Source organism: Hyperolius riggenbachi, chromosome 2, assembly GCF_040937935.1.
Source record: "Hyperolius riggenbachi isolate aHypRig1 chromosome 2, aHypRig1.pri, whole genome shotgun sequence".
In the NCBI taxonomy this organism is placed as follows: Eukaryota; Metazoa; Chordata; class Amphibia; order Anura; family Hyperoliidae; genus Hyperolius; species Hyperolius riggenbachi.
This window is the reverse complement of record NC_090647.1, coordinates 255,595,533-255,616,289: the sequence shown is the minus strand read 5'-3', so window position 1 is coordinate 255,616,289 and position 20,757 is coordinate 255,595,533. Positions and strand designations below refer to the sequence as shown.

Here is a 20,757-nt window from a genome sequence, read left to right as displayed (position 1 = left end):
GAGAGAAAGCATGTGTTGGTATATATTCGGGTATAACTTTCTGTGTACAATGGTAGCAATTTAGAGTAGTTTATATAGAAAGGCAGTAGACATATAACTGCACTGAGAATGTATTTAATCAAAATGAGAATTGCATTCAGCATTTTTGATGTTACATCTTGTTTTGTATATACCTCATTTGTGGCCTCATGTTCTATTAGTTACAATTTTGTTCTTGAATATTAAACTGGTTCTGCTATTTGCTATAAATAACCTGCAAGAAAACACACAAGTCTTCTCACAAGATTTTTTTCATTGCCTTATCAGTAAAATAACTTGAGCAAGCATACAAAATAAAAGACATGAGATTGTGACCAGCCAGAGAATTACAAACCAGTATCAGCACATTTTAAGTGGTTGTGTGCAATGTACTGCCTTCCCTAATCTCTGTTCATGAGGGTGAAATCAGTAATGCAGAACATTTGCATTATTGATCAGGATCACTTATAAAGCTTTTGCCAGCTATGGCCTTGAAACCATGTAGCTCTGTTCCTTAGCACACGATCTCCAAAACGTATTCACATACATAGAGTATGGAGCTGACATTTTACACAGCTCTTAAGAAAAATGAAAAAATAAACAGTGGTCTGTGAGATACAGAAAGAAAATCACAGACTAGCAACACTGGTTTAATAAGGGTGAGGGCTCTTTCACATCTAACTATGCGTGCAGGAGCCATTCTCCTGCATGCGTTGAATAGCCTGCGGCGTGTCGTCGGGTTGCTGCGGCGCAACGCAATCAGTGGCAGTAGTTATTAATTCACCCAATGGAAAAAAAGCCAGCTCAGGACGATTAAAAGCTCCCCGGTGAGTCGAGCTGCAACATACCGAAACGCAGCGTCGGGTGTGAAAGGTAAAATGAAAGTCTATGGTCTTTCATTTTACTTTGGCTAAAGTGATCCTAAAGTAAAAAAAAAATGACTTTTACTCACCTGGGGCTTCCAATAGCCCCCAGCAGCTGTCCGGTGCCCTCGCCGTGTCCTCCTGTCCCCACCGGCAGCCACTTCCGGTTTCTCTGTCAGGAGCCGATAGGCTGGGAACGCGAGTGATTCTGCGCGTTCCCAGCCACAATATCGCCCTCTATGCTGCTATATGCTTCATGCTATATGGCTATAGCAGCATAGAGAGCTGCTATAGCAGCATAGAGAGCGATATTGTGGCTGGGAACGCAAAGAATCACTCGCGTTCCCAGCCTATCGGCTCCTGACGGCGAAACCGGAAGTGGCTGCATTTTTTTTTTTTTACTTTAGGATCACTACTTTGCGTCAAAACACAGGAAACGGGCTCTAGTGTGAAAGAGCCCTGAGTAAAAGGCAACACTGCGGTCAGGTAAGGTTTCCTGCTCTGATGCCTAAATCATGTATCCCCTGCGGCTTCCCCATTGTGAATCCACTGCTTACTGAAAATGAGAGCCTTATAGTTTATAAGAACAGCAGTCACAGTACATGCTGGCATTGTTAGCACTGTTCAGTGGGCATTGTGGTTATGATGAGGTAGAATACTATCACATGTAGGTCTGCAGTGTTAGCTGGTCATTTTTCTGGATTTTAACACGAGTGACCTACTGTGGTGGCTGCCAAATACACAATACAAAAGTGAGCAATAGTGAAGCCTCAGTTGGAAGCATGGTGTCATGGTTTATAGCACTCTCGCCTTGCAGTGCTGGGACCCAGTTTACATTTGGACCTGGACAACCTCAGAGGAGTTTGTAAGTCCTCCATTTGTTTGCATGGCACTCCAGTTTCCTCCAACATCTCAAAAATATACAGGTAAGTTAACTAGCTTTTACTCAAAAGTGGTGTTAAACTACAGTATTGGACTATGACTATGGTTGGTAGGGATTAGATAGTGAGCCTCTCCAAGTGACAGTTAGTGACAAGATTGCATTCTGTGTAAGACACTACACATGATCTCAGTGCACTGTATATTAAATACTACAAAAAAAATATAACATGCTGGTGAGCTGAAAATACAGTTAAACATTCTCAGCCTGTGTAGCTTTCCCACCAACAAGAAAAAGAAACTAATACAGTGCTCTCCAGCATATAGTGCTACCTGTATCAACTGATTAATTAAAGTATTTAAAAGATGTATTCAGAAAATCCACATATTATGCCTAGTCAAAGCTGCACTCCGCAAACTAGGCAACTGTAAATGATGTCACAGGGCTCTTTTTGCTTGTACCTTTGTGTTTGCAGTATCTATTTCTTTACTGCAAAGAACTGCTAATAATAGATTATGAATGTAAGGTAAAGGAGAATGAAATGTATTTGTGCAGTGACGATCTACACCTCATAGCATATTCTCCAGCAATGTATAGAACAGAAGCAGTGTATATTGTCTGAGCTGGACTTATCCATCACTTACTATAACCAATACTGCTTCTGTCTCCTCTTAGGAATTCCCATTCCCAGTGATTTGGTGGGTTGCCCTGAGCTGCTTGGTTACTCTCTTAGGAATTGAGCACTTTATTCTGGAGCACGTCTAGATCTAGAACACATACACACACCAGAAGCACAAACACAGAGAGATACACCTCAAAAACACACACACCAGTGCAGAGGAGCAAAAGACTTAGCCCATGGCAGTGTGGTTCTGAGTTATCCAGCAAGGGGGCTTAGATTGATGTAATTCAGATGGAAATATATCAATACTGTAAGCAAGATGGAGGATTATTAGCTTGATAAATTGAACATCATATTCAACTATGAGGGTTCTTCAACAAGTTTCCACACATTTTTTAATCTATCTTTATTAAAAATGTCAGTAACAACTTGCATCACTTCATGACATCCTTTATGGCGCAGTTTTGTACCAGTAACTACTCATACACACTGGCGCTTTCTATCTTTCATTTTTGATGTTTTGTAACTGTACTCTTGGCAACCAGTAGGAGTCACATTTTAATCCTTCCAAGTTTCTTCTATAAAAAAGTTACAGGCATTCTGTCCAAAACCGTATTTACAGTGTCTGTCGTCTTCTCTGGGAGCTGCCATCTAGCTTGTGATTTCAACACTCTGAACAGCACACGGGGGAATTATTTTTATGCCTCTACAAAGTTAAATCACTTTATTGCCTCAAGCAATTATCATTTGATTCTTAGAATTTGTTTGTAGAAGGAAAATATCAGTTCTTTCCTTTGAGAGGAGATCAGACATAGTCTAAACAACATGTCGCTGTATCTGATACTTCACTATTCACTTCTACACATGACCTTAGGGGATATAACATGGACCTTTCATGTACCGTATTAATTGAAAAGCTTTTATTAAGGCAAAAGTGAACTTTAGGATAGCTATTGCTATTCTGAAGGCTAGCAATGTGTGCTATTGCTATGGAGCGGGGAAGGGGGGGGGGGGCAGTGGGATGACGACTCGTGCACAACCAATCGGCTTCTTGCGGGTGGGTGGGAGGAGGATGTAAAATAACATTGCAGTTGGGTATGGTCAGGCATCATTAGGGATCCAATATATCGAATACTTATGGGACATTGGCCATACGTTTTACACATTAGAAAGGGGAACGATCATCAGCCAAAGCTGTCATTGTTGGCCATTCCAGCTGACTTTTATCTAATGTCTGCATGTACCTTTAGGAGTTAATTGTCTCTACTCACATCATTTTAAAGTAAAGTCCTCAGGAAGGGCATTCTTTTGCAAAAAGATTTTAGATCTGAAATCTTACTTTACAATTGTTGCACTGAACATCATCCAATTAGATATATAATTTATTCCGTTTTTAGGCACAACTTTAAACACAAACACACACAAACACACACACACACACACACACACACTAGTGACATGTAAAGATGGTCATGTTTGAACTACGGTACCTACTGTGGTGTAACCAATGCTACTGCCTGATACTAATGATCAATGTTAGAAGATAGACTCTATGGTATACCACTCCATCATCTCAACATGAGACCAACAACCGTTTATGAAATGTGGCACATAGGTGCAGGGGCGGACTGACCATTTGGGCACTCGGGCACGGACCGAGGGCTCGTGGTCAGGGGGGGGCCCGCCAGAGCACCCTGAGCAGGAGGGGAAGCAGCCAGTGAAAGGGAGCGATGATCAAGCGGCGGAGAAGGGCGGACGTTTCCCCCCCCCCCCTTCCCTCACTTTGGGGCCCCCCTTCCTGGCTCTCCCCTCCAGATTAAAAATGTCTATTAGTCTAGGTGCAGTGGATGACAGCGGGTGGGGACTTACCGCTGATCCTCCAGCCGGCGCCGGGAGCTGTGATCTGTGTGCCGCAAGTCAGGTCTTGAGAAGACCAGGCTTGCGGCGCACAGATCACAGCTCCCGGCGCCGGTTGGAAGAACAGGGGTAAGTCCCCGCCCGCTGTCAGCCGCTGCGCCTAGACTAATAGACATTATTAATCCGGAGGGGAGAGCCTGGAAGGGGGGCCCCAAGGTGAGGGAAGGGGGGCGGAAATGTCCGCCGCTTGATCATCGCTCCCTTTCACTGGCTGCTTTCCCTCCTGGGGACACCTACACACCTGCCTATACTGGGGGCACCTATAGACCTGGCTATACTGGGGGCACCTATACCTCTGACTACATATACTGGGGACACCTATAGACCTGGCTACAAATACTGGGAACACCTATACACCTGGCTACAAATACTGGGGAGACCAATAGACCTGGCTACATATACTGTGGAAACCAATAGACCTGGCTACATATACTGGGGAGACCTATACACCTGGCTACATATACTGGGGACACCTATAGACCTGGCTATCTGTACTGGGGACACCTATAGACCTGGCTACCTATTCTGGAGACACCTGTAGACCTGGCTATCTATACTGGGGACACCCATAGACCTGGCTACCTACTCTGGGGACACCTATAAACCTGGATACCTGGACAGGCAACAATTATAGGCCTGGTTACTTCCACTGGGGATACCTTTTGACCTGCTTACCTATACTGGGGGCACCTATTTTGGGGGAACTCATGCTGGATTAACTATTTTTGGGGAACATCTGTCAGATTAAGTTTATTTTTGGGGAACCGCTGCCAGATTGTGTATGTTGGGGGAACCAGATTATGTGTATTTTGGGGAACCACTGCTGCCAGATTACATGTATTTTGGGTGATCCGCTGCCAGATTACGCATATTTTGGGGAACCGCTGGCAAATTATGTGTATTTGGGGGAACGGCTGCTGCCAGATTATGTCTATTTTGGGGGAATGACTGCCATATTATCTGTACTTTAAGGAGCCGCTGCATTATTGCATAGATTTTTGGTGAAATGCTGTCAGATTACATGTATTTTGGTTGGAACACTATGGCAGAGTTCAAACTTCCCCGGCAGACCTTTTACACTACTGCTAAGGTCATGTATATTTTGCCCCACCCATGACCACTCCCATATTCCATTGCGTGACCACACCCATTTTTTGGCACAGAGTTGTTTGTCAGTGTAAGATATCTGTTGGCAGTAAATTTATTATATCTTAGTCTGTAAAAAATAACATGGAATGTGGCCCAACACTGGTATGGGGCCCCATAATCTTCTATTGCCCGGGGCCCCCATGAGTTGTCAGTCCGCCCCTGCATAGGTGGATAATGATAAGACCATTTGTGAAATCAAGTCATTTACAAAAGCAGAATAAAAACGTTCCTCAGTGCATTACACTATGTCACCATCCCCTTCGTATTGCTGTATTTCTCACAGCTTGAAAAGGAAAAGGCAAGAGAGGTGCATAAGAGGTCATAAACATTTAATGATCCAATAATTGTTGTATCAGAATAATCACTGTTCGTAATTAACTTCCTTTGTTGCTCATTCATCTGATATTTCCAGCAGTCTTTAATAGTTTCTAGTGACAATCAGAATTTCTTTAAGATCTCATAAAATGAACCCTTTTAAAGTCAGGCAGAGAATAAATGATTCTATAAAACACAGTAATTTTCACTCTTGCTCGATCTCCGAAGTGTGCTGTCGCTTAGTGACTATCACTGAGGATTTTCCCTTTTTAATTGTACTTTTACCAGTGAAATCTACTTCAAGCTACCGGTAATTTACAGGAAATCGTACAAAAGGCTGTGGTTCAAGTCAATAAAGGTGTCCGATGAACACTTTACATCATTGTTGGTTGACTCACTAGAGAACAGTTTACCTCCCAACTTTAGATCTTAATTTGGTAAAAATGTGTACACTCAAGATACAAATATAGGATATCCACCAAATAATATCTCATCCCTCAAGTTAAGCCATTTAACCCCACAATTACTGCTATTCCAACTCTCCCACCACATCACGTTTACCATTTCCTCAAGTATTGGGCACTGCCAAAGGAGAATAGAGAGCTGTATGGGTGGGCTGGTTGGGTAGTCCAATCTAATTATCCCATTAAGCTCTCTCTATACTCAGGGATGTCAGCACAACACCAGCTGGATGGTGAGATAGAGCATTAAAGAAAAGGGAAAAGTGTTTACCTTGGCTAGCAGCCAGAAGTGTGGTTCAGTGAGCAAAACCATGTTTGTGCCGGGAATGCTTGCAGGTTTGCTGGTCAACCTAGACCAAGCCATGCCAAGTTTGCCCACTAACACTAGTGCTTTACAGAGCCCATAGTAAATTTACTAGCTGTCCCCTTCAGAGGAGCTCAAAATCTAATCCTTAGCATAGTCTGAGGCCATCTATTGGGGTGAACCAGTTAACTTATCGACATGTTTTTTTGGAATGTGAAAGGAAAACAAAATGCGCAGAGAAAAAGCATTGTAAACAAATGGAGAACATACAAACTACATACAGATAGTGTTCTGGCCGAGATTTAAACCAAGAACCCTATCCCTGAAAAGCAAGAGGGCTATCCACTATGCTACATATGGTAACATAATGCATGTAAGCCTCACCACTTGTGACCAGCCTTTCTACATATCTGAGGCAGTGCATTGCATTGTAGAATGAGAATGAGCATAGTCCTTTCTGTTTGTCATAAACACCATATCACACAGTGTGGAAGGACTATGCTCATTCATATGCTCATTCTCCAGGTCACTACAGGTGATGACAAGTTTTGGTTTCATTGAAGTACAGTATATTGAATATTGGGGCACCAAACTCCAAGAGAAAGTGTAACCCAAATCAGAGCAGGCCTTAGAGTACACGGGGCCTGGGGCGAGTGTCATATGCGGGGCCTAGTGGCATAAGTGAAGGCCATGCATAAGTGAAGGCCATGTACCGTACCACCACAGTCATGGGCTTGTCCACCTCTAAAGCAGTATGCCTTATTATTGTTTAAAAACTTGTTAAAGGCCCCTAAGCCAACCAATATAGGAACAATTACAATACATAATGTAATCAAACTGTACCTATCCCTAGCTCCCCAGCCAGCCTCTACCTATCCCTAGCTCCCCATGAAACCTATCACCAATCTCCAGCCAGTCTGGAAGCTCCATCCTGTGCTCCCTCTAGCTCCAGTCCATGCTTGACTGATATAAATGCCCCTGGGGCCCTCTAGCTGAGGCTCGTGCACGTTACCTTAATCTGACATTTGGCAAGCCTTATGTCAGTGCAGAAATTCATTACAAAAATGCAAACGGCATAGTACAGTAAAGCATGCTGAAGACGAAAACCTAAGCAATAAAAGGGGGGCGGTGCAAAATATAAGGTGTGTAAAGCAAAATAGGAAAATCTGAGTATTTGTAAATGACACACTGCTCGGAACACAAACAGCTAGACTTCTGTAGACCTTTCCTTCACCATCACCAAAATAAGCATGGTATGGCGGGCATGACATGCGGGGCCCTCTTCATGTGCGGGGCCTGGGGCGATCGCCCCACTTGCCACCCCCAAAGGCCGCCTCTGACCCAAATACAATAAGCATCAACAGCCACATAATTCAGGCGACTATAAATAATCTCGATACAAGCCTCATAGATAGAATTAACATTATTACAGATGCTCTCATAAAGTTTAATAAAATAGTTGAATAACAACAAATTATTAGTTGTAATATAGTATGTTGACTGACATAAAAAACTAAAGGTTCCATAAATGGAAGCCACATATTTGTACACAAGCATAGATCATTTTACAAGTGGTAAACTGAACCATAATAAAAAAAAAAAGTTCAAACTTGCTAAATAGCTGACATGTTGTCTCAGTGTAAAATTAGAATTATGTCCAGTGTACTGTCATTTTATCTAATTACCTGCATACTGTTGAAGACCATGTTATAATTTTTTCTTGCAGCGGACACGGATTTATTTCAATAACAACATGAAGGACATTATATTTAGAGCAATCCACATCTGGCTAAACAAAGTCATTGCATGTGTGTTGGAGGCTTTGTGAAACATCTTAATGTTCCCAAAATATACATGTATTAGTCATAAGGGTCTGATCATTGCATACATATTGTGGCAGCAACTCATGAGTTGAGTGCTGGGTAGTGCGGTTAGTAAAAATAGATTGGTAATTTACATTCACAAAATGTTACTATGCAGTACCCATTCTAATTTGAACCCTCCCCTCCTAGTGCCCACACACACACTTAACAATATTCCAAACCTTCTGGTGCCTAAAACTAAACCCCTTCCTACACACCACCACCTAATGCCTAACACTAACCCCAACCTCCTAGTGACTAAAACTACCTACCAACTAATGTCTAACGCTAACCCCAAACTCATAGTGCGTAAAACTACCCCCGCAACTAATGCCCAACACTAATCCTAACCTCCTAGTGCCTAAAACAACCCACCCCCAACCTAATGCCTAACACTAACCCAACCTCTTAGTACCCAAAAAAAATCCCTCACCTAATGCCTAACCACCCCCCCCCAAGTGCCTAAAATAAAACTCTTTCTATAAATTCCTAATACAACGCTGAAACCGAAAGGACCACTAGTTTTGGATGATTTTTTTGTTCCTATGTAAATAACCAATCGGCTACTATCTGCATCGTGTGCACCACTCACCATTTAGGTGCCCGATTACTGATAATTAACACAGGCATCTATTAAATGCTTCTCAATACCCGCACCCAAATGACCTGATCTGCTGATCACCCTGCGCCTTGTTCAGCAAGGCAGGTGTGTGAAATCTGGGTTGCTCTCTGTTTCATCTCTGTCCCATTCAACTAACCTGTATGAGAAAACTCTGTGTTGTGCTCAAAATATGTGCAGCAGTGCATTGTGACAGCGCTCTGCTGCACAGACACAGAGCATCATTGTGCCCATCAGACAGTCCTCTTTATGCACTGGCTGATGTCCCTGCACATCACATGCTGAGATGAGTTGCTGACAGTGTGCTCAGGTCCTAACTATTTATATCACTAGCATCTATTTGTGATAGTACTTAACAGATCATAATATGTTACCACAAGGACAGGTTCAGATGATATTTCTTTTGAGGTTACAAAGGTTTAAATATCACACATGGTAAAATAATGCTGCTCACACAAAAGCAACAATCACAATGCCATTTGCTGCTTATTGTAAAAAATAAATAAATCAGGTTTCAACATGATATATACAAAACTGAGCAATATGCATATGGAAAGGATATTGGGATTAAAGCTGAATTATAACGTTTTCATTGTCTAGTCTTACCTCATCTATGTTCTTAAAATGTAAAGAGATTGAATACACTTAAGCACATCACCTACACCACACAGATGTGGTAGGACAACATTCTAGGAGTATCATTATGATTGATTTATAAAGCGCCAATGTATTCCGTGAAGAATGACCAGCCTAAGGTGTCCATCCATATATATTATGATCTCTTGCACAGATGGGCTTGGACAGTAATTGTGCCATGAAGAGACACCCGAGAGGGGAATAATTAACATTTGTGCCCATAATTTACTATAGGTCGTTACCAAAGTGGTATCAGATAATGACATTTTCATCAGGGAATGCTTCTTAATTTGTACGCGATTCGTACAGCAAAGAAGCTGAATTATACGAGAATCGTAATGCTAAATTTAAACCAGCACCAGTCCAAAAAGGAGCTCAAATAATAAATAATGTCCATAGCTCTATCATTGTACATTGTACTTACATAAATTAGATTTACAGTCTACTCCTCCCCTCAACCACTCACACACACACTTACACAGAAAAAACATACATGCTGGAATTAAAATGTTTCCTTGACACTGGTCAACAAAAATAGACTGTTTCAGGTCAATGGGTATTTCCATATGTCAATGATACAGGGAATTTGGGATACTGAAATGGTGAGCATGTATGTCTTCATTGCTTCTTCTGATTTCTTTAAACTATGGGTAGGGTGGCGGAAGGACCCCTCCTCATGCCAGCACTCCTTCTTGACACCAAAGATACCCAAGAGACTGATGTGTTTCAGCTCATCCAGGACTGATGAGTCTCTAAGCAGTTAGATACATGGCATGTAGCTATGCATCCATTGCCCCCTTTGCCATAGGCATACTAGTGCTCACTGTACATATGAATTTTATTTTACTGGTCTGGGTGCGGAAACTGTGTTTTGGCTATGTGCATTAAAACCGGATGGTGGAATCATTGTGCGGTTTTATGTCCCTCCCTTTCACCCCAGCCCATCTTTCACCTAACTCTAACATTTTCTCTTAAAGTGGACCCAAACTAAAAACACAAGATTTCAGAAATAAAATCTATTTTCTAAATTATAATAATAAATAGCAGCCTTTTTTCAGCTGCATGACAAATATAAAATATTTTACATTTATTGGAGAAACCCCTCCCTTTCTTTCATATTGCCGGTGGAGTAGATGGTGTCCAGCAAAGGAGGAATTGCTAATGGCTGCCACCTGTATAACCCTAGTTATGCAACGAGAAGGGTGAAAAGCATGCACTGAAATGCTCATAGGCTTGAAGGAGTGTTTATTTATATTTGTATGTGTCAGAGAGGGGCAACTAACTATTTTGAATTAAAAAAAATGTTTAGTTTGGGACCGCTTTAAACAAAATTATATTGCCAATGCCAAACATTTCTCCCTTGATGAAAGCTCTTCCTAATGCCTAGCCTTAACCTTGATGAAAACCCTCTTCCCCTACCAATCTGCCATGTGACTAAACTCCCACTGGTTTTGTCTGGTGTCAGCACCCAAACCAATGGCACCAAAATAATTTGCCTTGAATCACACATGCTTGGAGGTCCTATGGAGAAGAAGAGCATGTTGATTTTCTTACCAAGTTTGGATTACTGCCATTTGTACTAACACATCTAGGTATCATTCATCAGATCCATTTTATGACTCCATGTATTGCCTAGTATAACCCATGTAAACAAACAACTCTTGTTACCCACAGCAATCAATAAGCTTTCAGCTGCTATTGCTGCCATTTAAAGAGGAACTCCAGTGAAAATAATGTAGTAAAAAAAAGTGCTTCATTTTTTACCATAATTATGTATAAATGATTTAGTCAGTGTTTGCTCATTATAACATCTTTCCTCTCCCAGATTCACATTCTGACATGTATTACATGGTGACATTGTTACTGTGGGCAAGTTATGTAGCTGTTTCTAGCTGTTTTGGCTGTTAGAGACAGCTGTAAACAGCTAATTCCTGTCTGTGAACATTGTTACATTGTGGCAGTTTGCCCAGAGTACCGCGGTATTCAGAGCTTCTTGTGGGAGGGCTTCAGCACAAAATCAGTCATACAGCACCCCCTGATGGTCTGTTAGTGAAAATCATTATATTTCTCATGTAAAATGGGGTATCAGCTACTGATTGGGATAAAGTTCAATTCTAGGTTGGAGTTTCTCTTTAAGCATAAAAATAAATCAAGGACTGTGGGCAGCTAGTTTTTATTCTCCTTGGAAATGTACAGTTCATCCATGTCCATTTTGTAATTGCTAGGATTCTAATTAACTCACCAGGGATTTACCAAAGCACATCGCAACATGAAATGAAATCCGCTGATAAGGGCTCATCACCTCTTGAACCTTATTTTCAGTTTTAAATCACAGGCTTATCATTTCAGTGTAAGAGAGCTCTCCACTTCTTTTTTCACTCAATGACTGTTATAATTCAATGACAGGCAATGCACTCCACTAAACAGCTCACCTAATGTGTCTAAAGCTGGCCTTGAAACATAATGAGGCATGTCAATGCCTGAGAGCTCATACACACTATGGACTGCAGCCACTATACTCTAATACATCATTTATTTTCAGATATACTCGGTAACATTTAAGTATAGTCAGCTGGCTGCAAAAGCAAGATGGTAATCACAGAAACACGTATTATGTTTTTCAGACTAACAGTCTCTTAGCAGCGAAAAAAAGGAAAATATACTATCATTTCTTGGTTCTATTTGCATTTTTTGAATGTTCTTACAAAATAAATACTTTACAAGGATGTATCCAATTAGACGTAATCAAAGCATGCGAGGGTTTCATACAAGGGCAGACTAATCATCTGTCCAACAGACTAATTATACATCAGATACAAACTGATGATCCTAGCTGAATTTTGTTTTACGCAAACACGCTAATTTCAGCACAGTCTATTTGGACACCAGTGCTTGACTATTACATAGCCAATGTCTGCACTCACAGGGATTAGCATTCATGATGAGTTATTTCCGCTGAAAGGGGTTAACTTGGGTAATGTCATTTTGCTATTAAAAAGCCGTAGGAAGGGTTTACAGTGGACCTGAACTCATGCACAGGGACACAAGGAAAACACAGATTGATCCACCCGGTTTGTGTTTAGAGTAAAGAGCCAGTCTAATTCCCCCTCAGCTGCAAGTATTCACAATTGTATGTTCATCTTTCAATTGTGTCAGCACACAAAATTGGCAGTCCTCGGCAGCCTCAGCTATTTTGTAAATACAGGAGGTTAATCCTTTACAAGAAGGGTAGAATCGCACACCACTAGTGAGGTGCTGGACCCAAGTAATAATCCACAAGATATTAAAGGAGATCCGCATTTTCTGAAATAGTTGTGTCACGTTTTTTAATTAAATAAGACTTGGTACTTATGAGTGTGCAGACCTTCTGGAATTTCTTGAGGTTAATCTTTTGTCTACTTCCAAGAAAGCAGAAGTAGACACACTGCAGATTTAAGGTAGGCATTCAGTGAGCTGTACCAGAAATGTTATTCTTTAAATGTTATTATGCTGTCTCAGAGGCGCTTTGCTTGCTATAAGTGAATTGCTGTTGTTTATCCCCTGCTTATTGTCTGAAGAAGTGGGCTTTGCCCGTGAAACGCGTTGCATCTTTGGGGTATTTTCAATAAATGTGTATATCTATATATTTATAGTCCTTGGTGTCTGCTTTAATGGAGGCGAGTCCACCACTTCCTCCCAGCAATTTTTTAAAAATTGTATGTACTTTTATCCTTCTGGCGCCTCTGTTCACCTACCAATATAAGCATCAAACAAAGATTCACATGAAAAGGGGAGGTTGTGTTTTGAGTTTTTTTTTTATTGATCGGTTACAAGCTTTCAAAAAGCAGGAGATATGGCAGTCTGGTGGGGCAAACAGATTAATATACCCTCAAACAATTGGCTCACCCGCTGAACCTGTCTGCACAAGGTTTGTGTCATTCAAAGTTGTGATCCTTTGCTATGATCTCCCAATGTCACCTTCCCAGCCTCGCCCCCCCATCCAGGCACTGACCACCAGGACCATAGTGACCCTGATGGATAGTCTAGATGGGACTTCCCTTCCAAGCCACCCATCCAACTCTATAGTCCACGGGCAATGACTTCAGTGTGATGCTGAAAGAGAGGATGGACAGGAAGATGGATCAAGCTCCAGGAGGATGGTAAGAAGGGTGCAAGAGGCGACCCAGGCTAGCAGTGGAGCTGTTCTGTGGGTCAACATGTAGCTGACTTGGGATTTGCAGGTTTGCAAACTACTAAATCCTAGAACCCTATCTCTACGCCAAATTCACCCAATATTAACCAGTAGGGAAAAACAATGGAAGCCCAGACAATAGTTTAGTTAAACCATGAGCTGGGGGCCAAACAGACCCAAAATCAAATGTAATTGTATTATCTATAAGCATGAACTAATCTTGTCCCCAAAAGGCTAATGAAACGTCTGACAGACTGGTTATCCTAGCTGCATCATGTGAATCTTGGTTCAAGTGAGCTAGTCCATTGATCATTAACCGCTTCTGTACCAGCGCGGTTGAAATCTATGTCCTGCTTGTGGCTGCACTGCTCGGACAGGACATAGATTTCAACAACAGTCACCAGGAGGCCCCGCCCCTCCTGCTAATCATGCCGTTCTGCAACCCACTTGTCCTACTGTCAGTATGAGGCAAAGCTCTGTGAGCTGGTCAGTAGCCGATTTCATTAGCTCCTGACCCTGTCATCACTGTAAGCCAATTCAATGGCTTACATTGATGGACAGGGTCAGGAGCCAATGAAAGGCGGCTCCTGACCAGCGCACAGAGCTTTTATCTCATAAAGACAGCAGAGAGAGGGACCTGCGGAGATGGGAGAGTGGCATGACCGCCGAAAGCGGTGGATCAGTGTGGCGAATCGTTGGTAAGTGCCGTTTCACGCCGTTTTGCAGTACCAGCAGTCTCTGGTCCTTAAGGGGCCCAAGACTGCTGGTACGGAAGTAGTTAAAGTGTTTGAATCAAAATGTATAAAATAATATCCTCATGTAGAAGCATCAGTTTCAAAATAGGTTACAAGGTTATAATTATTATTAACCTTTATTTATGAAGTGCCACCAGATTACTTAGAATATTCCTGCCATTATCTGTATCTACAGTAGTTTTATTTTAAACCAATGAACAATTTATTTACATATTGTTTTTCTAGATGATTTTCTTAGCTTGAAGGTAGCATTATACATGACTTGTTTGCTCCAAGTCCTCTCATTTTAATTACTTGTATGCTGCTTTTTCATTCATGTATTTTGCTACAACACATTTATTTGTTGAAAAAAGATGCTATTAACCTTAGCATACACCTAATCAATTAAAACAGCATTATAGCATCCTATTATATGGCTAGTAAACCAAATATGCTTTGGGGAAATTACAAACACACAATGACCTTACATTTTATGTAGTGCACTAGAGTCAATAGAAACGTGTAATATAAAAATGGAGTAGCATTTGTTTTTAAACAAATATTCAAAATGCTACATAGGTCCAGTGTTATGCCCTAAATGAATGAAGTTACACTCCACTAACCGCAATCTTCTGCAACAGCCTCAATAAAAAGTGAATAGTGCTAGAAATACCTTCTGATCTCTCAGGGGGATCTAAATCAAAGTGTGGTTCAAAAAATGAACAAATAATGGGCATCCATTGACTTAGATAAAGAAATAAAAATTGAGAAAGGCTTTGTCCACTTCTATATCAGCTGTAATAATAAAGAACTGACATACAGGTTTATATGCAATAATTCAGGTTTGTATGAATTAAGCAGAATTACTTCTGCAAAGTCTTACGCACGATGAGTAAAAGTGTATAACGCACTGCATGTAATGTATTGTATCCTGCTCTACTCATCATGCGGCGAGACTGCATACATTCTGCTTCACACAGTTTATTGCATACTCCACATAATCCCTTGGGTATCCTGAGACCTTGCACCTGAAAATCAAATTGTCGAAGTAAAAAAAATGTTTGGAAGATCCCTCACTATGTTAAAAGTAATTATGGAGAACAGAAAGTGATCACCATTTGCAGTTCTGTGAATATTGTTTGCATCCAAAAGTAAATGTTTCAAAACATGACAGAAGACTTAACCACCCTGGCGTTCTGATTAAATCGCCAGGGTGGCTGCGGGAGGGTTTTTTTTAAATAAAAAAAAAACTATTTCATGCAGCCAACTGAAAGTTGGCTGCATGAAAGCCCACTAGAGGGCGCTCCGGAGGCGATCTTCCGATCGCCTCCGGCGCCCAGAATAAACAAGGAAGGCCGCAATGAGCGGCCTTCCTTGTTTTGCTTATATCGTCGCCATAGCGACGAGCGGAGTGACGTCATCGACGTCAGCCGACGTCCTGACGTCAGCCGCCTCCGATCCAGCCCTTAGCGCTGGCCGGAACTTTTTGTTCCGGCTACGCTGGGCTCAGGCGGCTGGGGGGACCCTCTTTCGCCGCTGCTCGCGGCGAATCGCCGCAGAGCGGCGGCGATCAGGCAGCACACGCGGCTGGCAAAGTGCCGGCTGCGTGTGCTGCTTTTTATTTCATTAAAATCGGCCCAGCAGGGCCTGAGCGGCAGCCGCTGGCGGTGTTGGACGAGCTGAGCTCGTCCAGACCGCTCAGCTGGTTAAAGGGAACCTAAACTGAGAGGGATATGGATGCTTCCTTTTAAACAATACCAGTTGCTTGTCAGTACTGCTGATCTCCTTGGCTGCAGTAGTGGCTGAATCACACACCTGAAACAAGCATGCAGCTAATCCAGTCTGACTTCAGTCAGAGCACCTGATCTGCATGCTTGTTGAGGGGCTGTGGCTAAAAGTATAAGAGACACAGGATCAGGGGGAGAGTCAGGCAACTAGTATTATTTTAAAAGGACAAATCCGTATCCTTCTCAGTTTAGGTTCCCTTTAACATTGACAAATTAAAGGAGAATTTCAGCGAAGCAGGTCATTTCAGCTCCCGGCGCTCAATGGCGAGCGCCTAAAGCTGGGTGCCTAACCTTAAAGGGAACCTGAGCCAAAGCTTGGGTTAAAAAAGAGATAGGTACCTAAAGAGAGGGAAGCCTCAAGATCCTATTGAGGCTTCCCTCAGGGTCCTCTGTCTTCCCACTTGTAAGCACGGCACTCCACATTGGGACAATGCACCTCCTCTGCCATGAGTGGCGGCCATGCAGTAGCCACACAAGCACAGCCACTGATGCACAGTACCACGGAGCTGTTCATGCATGAGCAGATCCAGCTTACTGCACATGTGTGACCACAATCTTCCATGGTCCACACTAACTGAGTGGGGACAGCAGAACACCAAGGTGAGCCGCATTAGGATCCTGAGGCTTCCATCTCTCTTTAGGTAATAATCTCTTTTTGTACCCCACCAGTGCCTAATCTTAAACCCTCCATGGTGCCTAACCTTAACCGCTAAGGACCACACACACACACACACACACACACACACACACACACACACACACACACACACACACACACACACACACACACACACACACACACACACACACACACACACACACACACACACACACACACACACACACACACACACACACACACACACACACACACACACCTAACCCAAAAGACCCCCACCTCCAAACCCCAAATATTTTCTCAATGTGGTTTGTGGCTATAAACAGTAAATAGCGGCTATACATGCCTAAATAGTGTCTATAAACCAAATTATCGTTTATAGACACTAACCATGGCTTTTAACAATGCCACTATTGACGGAAAAATTAATCAGGGGTTTAGGAGAAGGGGCACCATTTTACCTGCTTCAGGTTCCCCATGACTCAACTAGGTACACTGTAAAGCTCCTATTTCTTTACTTCTACCCATGCAGCCATATTGAACCATGACTTGCAATGATGAAGGCCAATTTAAAAAGAAGCAGCTGTCTGCAAGTTGGAGAAGTGTGGCTCTATAAAAGTGTCAGGCTAAAGGCACAATGTGAACCAGTTTTTCTGGATGTGTGTTTGGATTTTCAGGGGTGTAAATGAATGAGATGCATGTTGACTTACCAAGCAGAAGTGATGCATCATGGGAATACTCACACAGCTGAATAACTGAAAATACCTTCTGTATTAAGAAGGTAAGTTTATATGTATCCTAATTTCAATGACTATAAAAAAGCCTTTAATTCTAAAAAAAAAAATAAAAAAAAAAATATGGCCAAAAAATATGGCTATAAATATCATTCAAAAGATGTACAAATACTTTATTGTCAAGTCTTACATGAAGGACAGCACATTAATTAACTATAGATTCAGAGGTCAACAATGCTGCATTCTCTCAATAACATTATTTTATGCCGATGTTAGATCATGTTATGAAAAGACTGGTTAGAGAAAGAGAAAGATAATTGTGACTGCAGCTGTATAAAAGGCTTGAGGATTTAAACTTTGCAGATCACATTTGTTTGCGGATATAATCTTTTACAGACATACAAAATAAATTGCTAAAATAACAGAGAGAAGATTTGGCCATGAGAATAAAGATCAATGACAGTAAGACAAAGGAGATGAGAATAAATAATAGCTTCACAATGGCAGAGAAAAAGCTACATAGTGTAGACTTTTTCACCTTCTAGTGTAGTTTAGTTACAAAAAAAAAGTACTTAACGAGGAACTCCAGCCTAACCAAACATACTGTCATTACGTTACATTAGTTATATTAATTAAAATAGATAGGTAATATAATCTCTTACCCACACTGTTTTAAAATAACAGGCAAATGTTTGATTTCATGATGGCAGCCATATTTTTGGTTGAAAGGAGGTGGCAGGGAGCATGAGACACAGTTCCAACTGTCCTGTGTCCTGAGCACCTCTCCCAGTTGCTAGGCAACGTGAACAACAACATAGGAAATCCCATCACGCTCTGCACAGCATCAGGGGAAAAAAAACGGGCTTTCTTTCTTTGATGGGTGGAGCTTAGATAAAAATGCAGCTAAAAATTATGCTTTGGTAAGAAAAACAAAGTTCTGATGCTGTGAAACTGTTAAAGAAACACCAAGCCTTTTCAGTTCTGCGGAGTAGATTTTTAGTCCAGAGGTTCACTTTAAGAACATGCTAAAATAAACAACGCAAATGGTACTTTTGTTTAACTCTGTCCAGTACGGAAACAATGAAAACATCTTAAAAAATGCCAAAGTGAAATTCTTTAATAATAATGTAAAAAATGTGTCTCTTTGCACATGAAAGGTTTCTAAACATATCTCCCAAATATAGACATTGATAAATGCATGTTGCTGTAGAATAATATATGTGATATGAATAGATATTGTAGTGAAGTAAGATTTACTGCAAACAATACGCCAATAGACCATAGAAACAAATGTTGAAGAGAAGAATAATGATGAGCATGTCTAGAAGAACTCATGGAGAAGCATGTGATTACTTCTGGTCAGGTGATAGATATGCAAGTATCTGATTTGCTAGTCATAATCATGGTCTAAAGCAGGATGTCAACACAGCAAATCAAAGCTTTGCAAAATTTATCAACTGATCCAAACAAATCACATGCTTCTCCATGAGTTCTCCTAAACATGACCATCACTAAAGAAGAAGTGTAATTTAATAGGACATATTCTACATGAACAAATGCTCTGGGCTGGACTTCACCGGCGAACCCCTCACACTGTACTACTTCCGGGTCGTCATGACCCATAGTAGCACGGCTGCGCTGGCCCGGAGGTGCGCATCCTTGATCGCACGCCTGTTGCCGGGCACTTTCTGCGCATGTGCGTGATGTCATGCTCATGCGCAGAGAGTGCCCGGCAACGGGGGCGCAATCAAAGGTGCGCGCCGCCGGCCCAGCGCAGCCGTACTACTACAGGTCATAGCGACCCGGAAGTAGTACAGGCACATAGAGATTCACTGGCGAACTGTTCGCTCGCATCTCTAGAAATCACAAGCCTCTCCAAAATGAAGTCTGCTAAAGAGGACTTGGAAAAAACTATAGAGAAAAAAACTAGGGAGACCTGAAAAAATAATGATGGACCTAATCAAAGATATACAAATTTGGAAGGCATTCTCAACTGCCTCATGATGCAGTGGGAGTAACAAAAAATAAGTCAAGTAAAGCATAGTAGGTTAGGCACTCGAAATAGATTAATATGTTAGGAAGAGGTTAAGGTTAGGTATTAAGTGGGGGATTCCTAATGAGGATTGGTTAAATTAAACCAAATGTCAGTTATGTAATAACAAAAGCAATGAAAAATAGCATAGTCAAAATGGACAATGGAGTCAGACGTATTTGGGATTCCTTTGAGGACAAACTAATCATGTGCACAACAGACTAATTATATGCCTAACATACTGGTGATTTTAAATAATTCCTGGTTTGGGTAAGTCAGTCCACTGCTAACTAACCAATGTGTTGGTGTCTCAAAAGATACCCAAGGTGACATGTGACATGAAGAGATAGACATGGGTATGTACAGTGCCTAGCACACAAATAACTATGCTGTGTTCCTTTTTTCCCTTCTCTGCCTGAAAGAGTTAAATATCAGGTATGTAAGTGGCTGACTCAGTCCTGATTCAAACAGGAAGTGACTGCAGTGTGACCCTCACTGATAAGAAATTCCAACTATAAAACACTTTTACTGGCAGAAAATGGCTTCTGAGAGCAGGAAAGAGATAAAAAGTGTCAATAGTTCATAGGTTTTAGCTCTGGCATACTTTAACCACTTGAGGACCTAGGGCTTTCTACCCCTTAAGGACCGGCCACTTTTTTTCCATTCAGACCACTGCAGCTTTCACGGTTTATTGCTCGCTCATACAACCTACCACCTAAATGAATTTTGGCTCCTTTTCTTGTCACTAATAAAGCTTTCTTTTGGTGCTATTTGATTGCTCCTGCGATTTTTACTTTTTATTATATTCATCAAAAAAGACATGAATTTTGGCAAAAAAATGATTTTTTTTTTACTTTCTGTGCTGACATTTTTCAAATAAAGTAAAATTTCTGTATACATGCAGCGCGAAAAATGTGGACAAACATGTTTTTGATTAAAAAAAACCCATTCAGTGTATATGTATTGGTTTGGGTAAAAGTTATAGCGTTTACAAACTATGGTGCAAAAAGTGAATTTTCCCATTTTCAAGCATC

The 20,757-nt window shown here is 41.5% G+C and overlaps 1 protein-coding gene and 1 long non-coding RNA gene across 8 annotated transcripts in view; one reads left to right on the top strand and one right to left on the bottom strand.

The window, feature by feature from the left end:
• Positions 1–20,757, bottom strand: part of AUTS2 (activator of transcription and developmental regulator AUTS2) — a 1,744,602-nt gene that overhangs the window by 1,652,920 nt on the left and 70,925 nt on the right. The window lies entirely within an intron of this gene.
• The window catches only part of LOC137546282 (uncharacterized), a 34,887-nt gene continuing 15,798 nt past the window's right edge, over positions 1,669–20,757 (top strand). For both annotated transcript variants that reach the window (XR_011026221.1, XR_011026220.1), the window contains exon 1: positions 1,669–1,807. This is a non-coding gene — a long non-coding RNA (uncharacterized lncRNA). The remainder of the gene's footprint in view (positions 1,808–20,757) is intronic.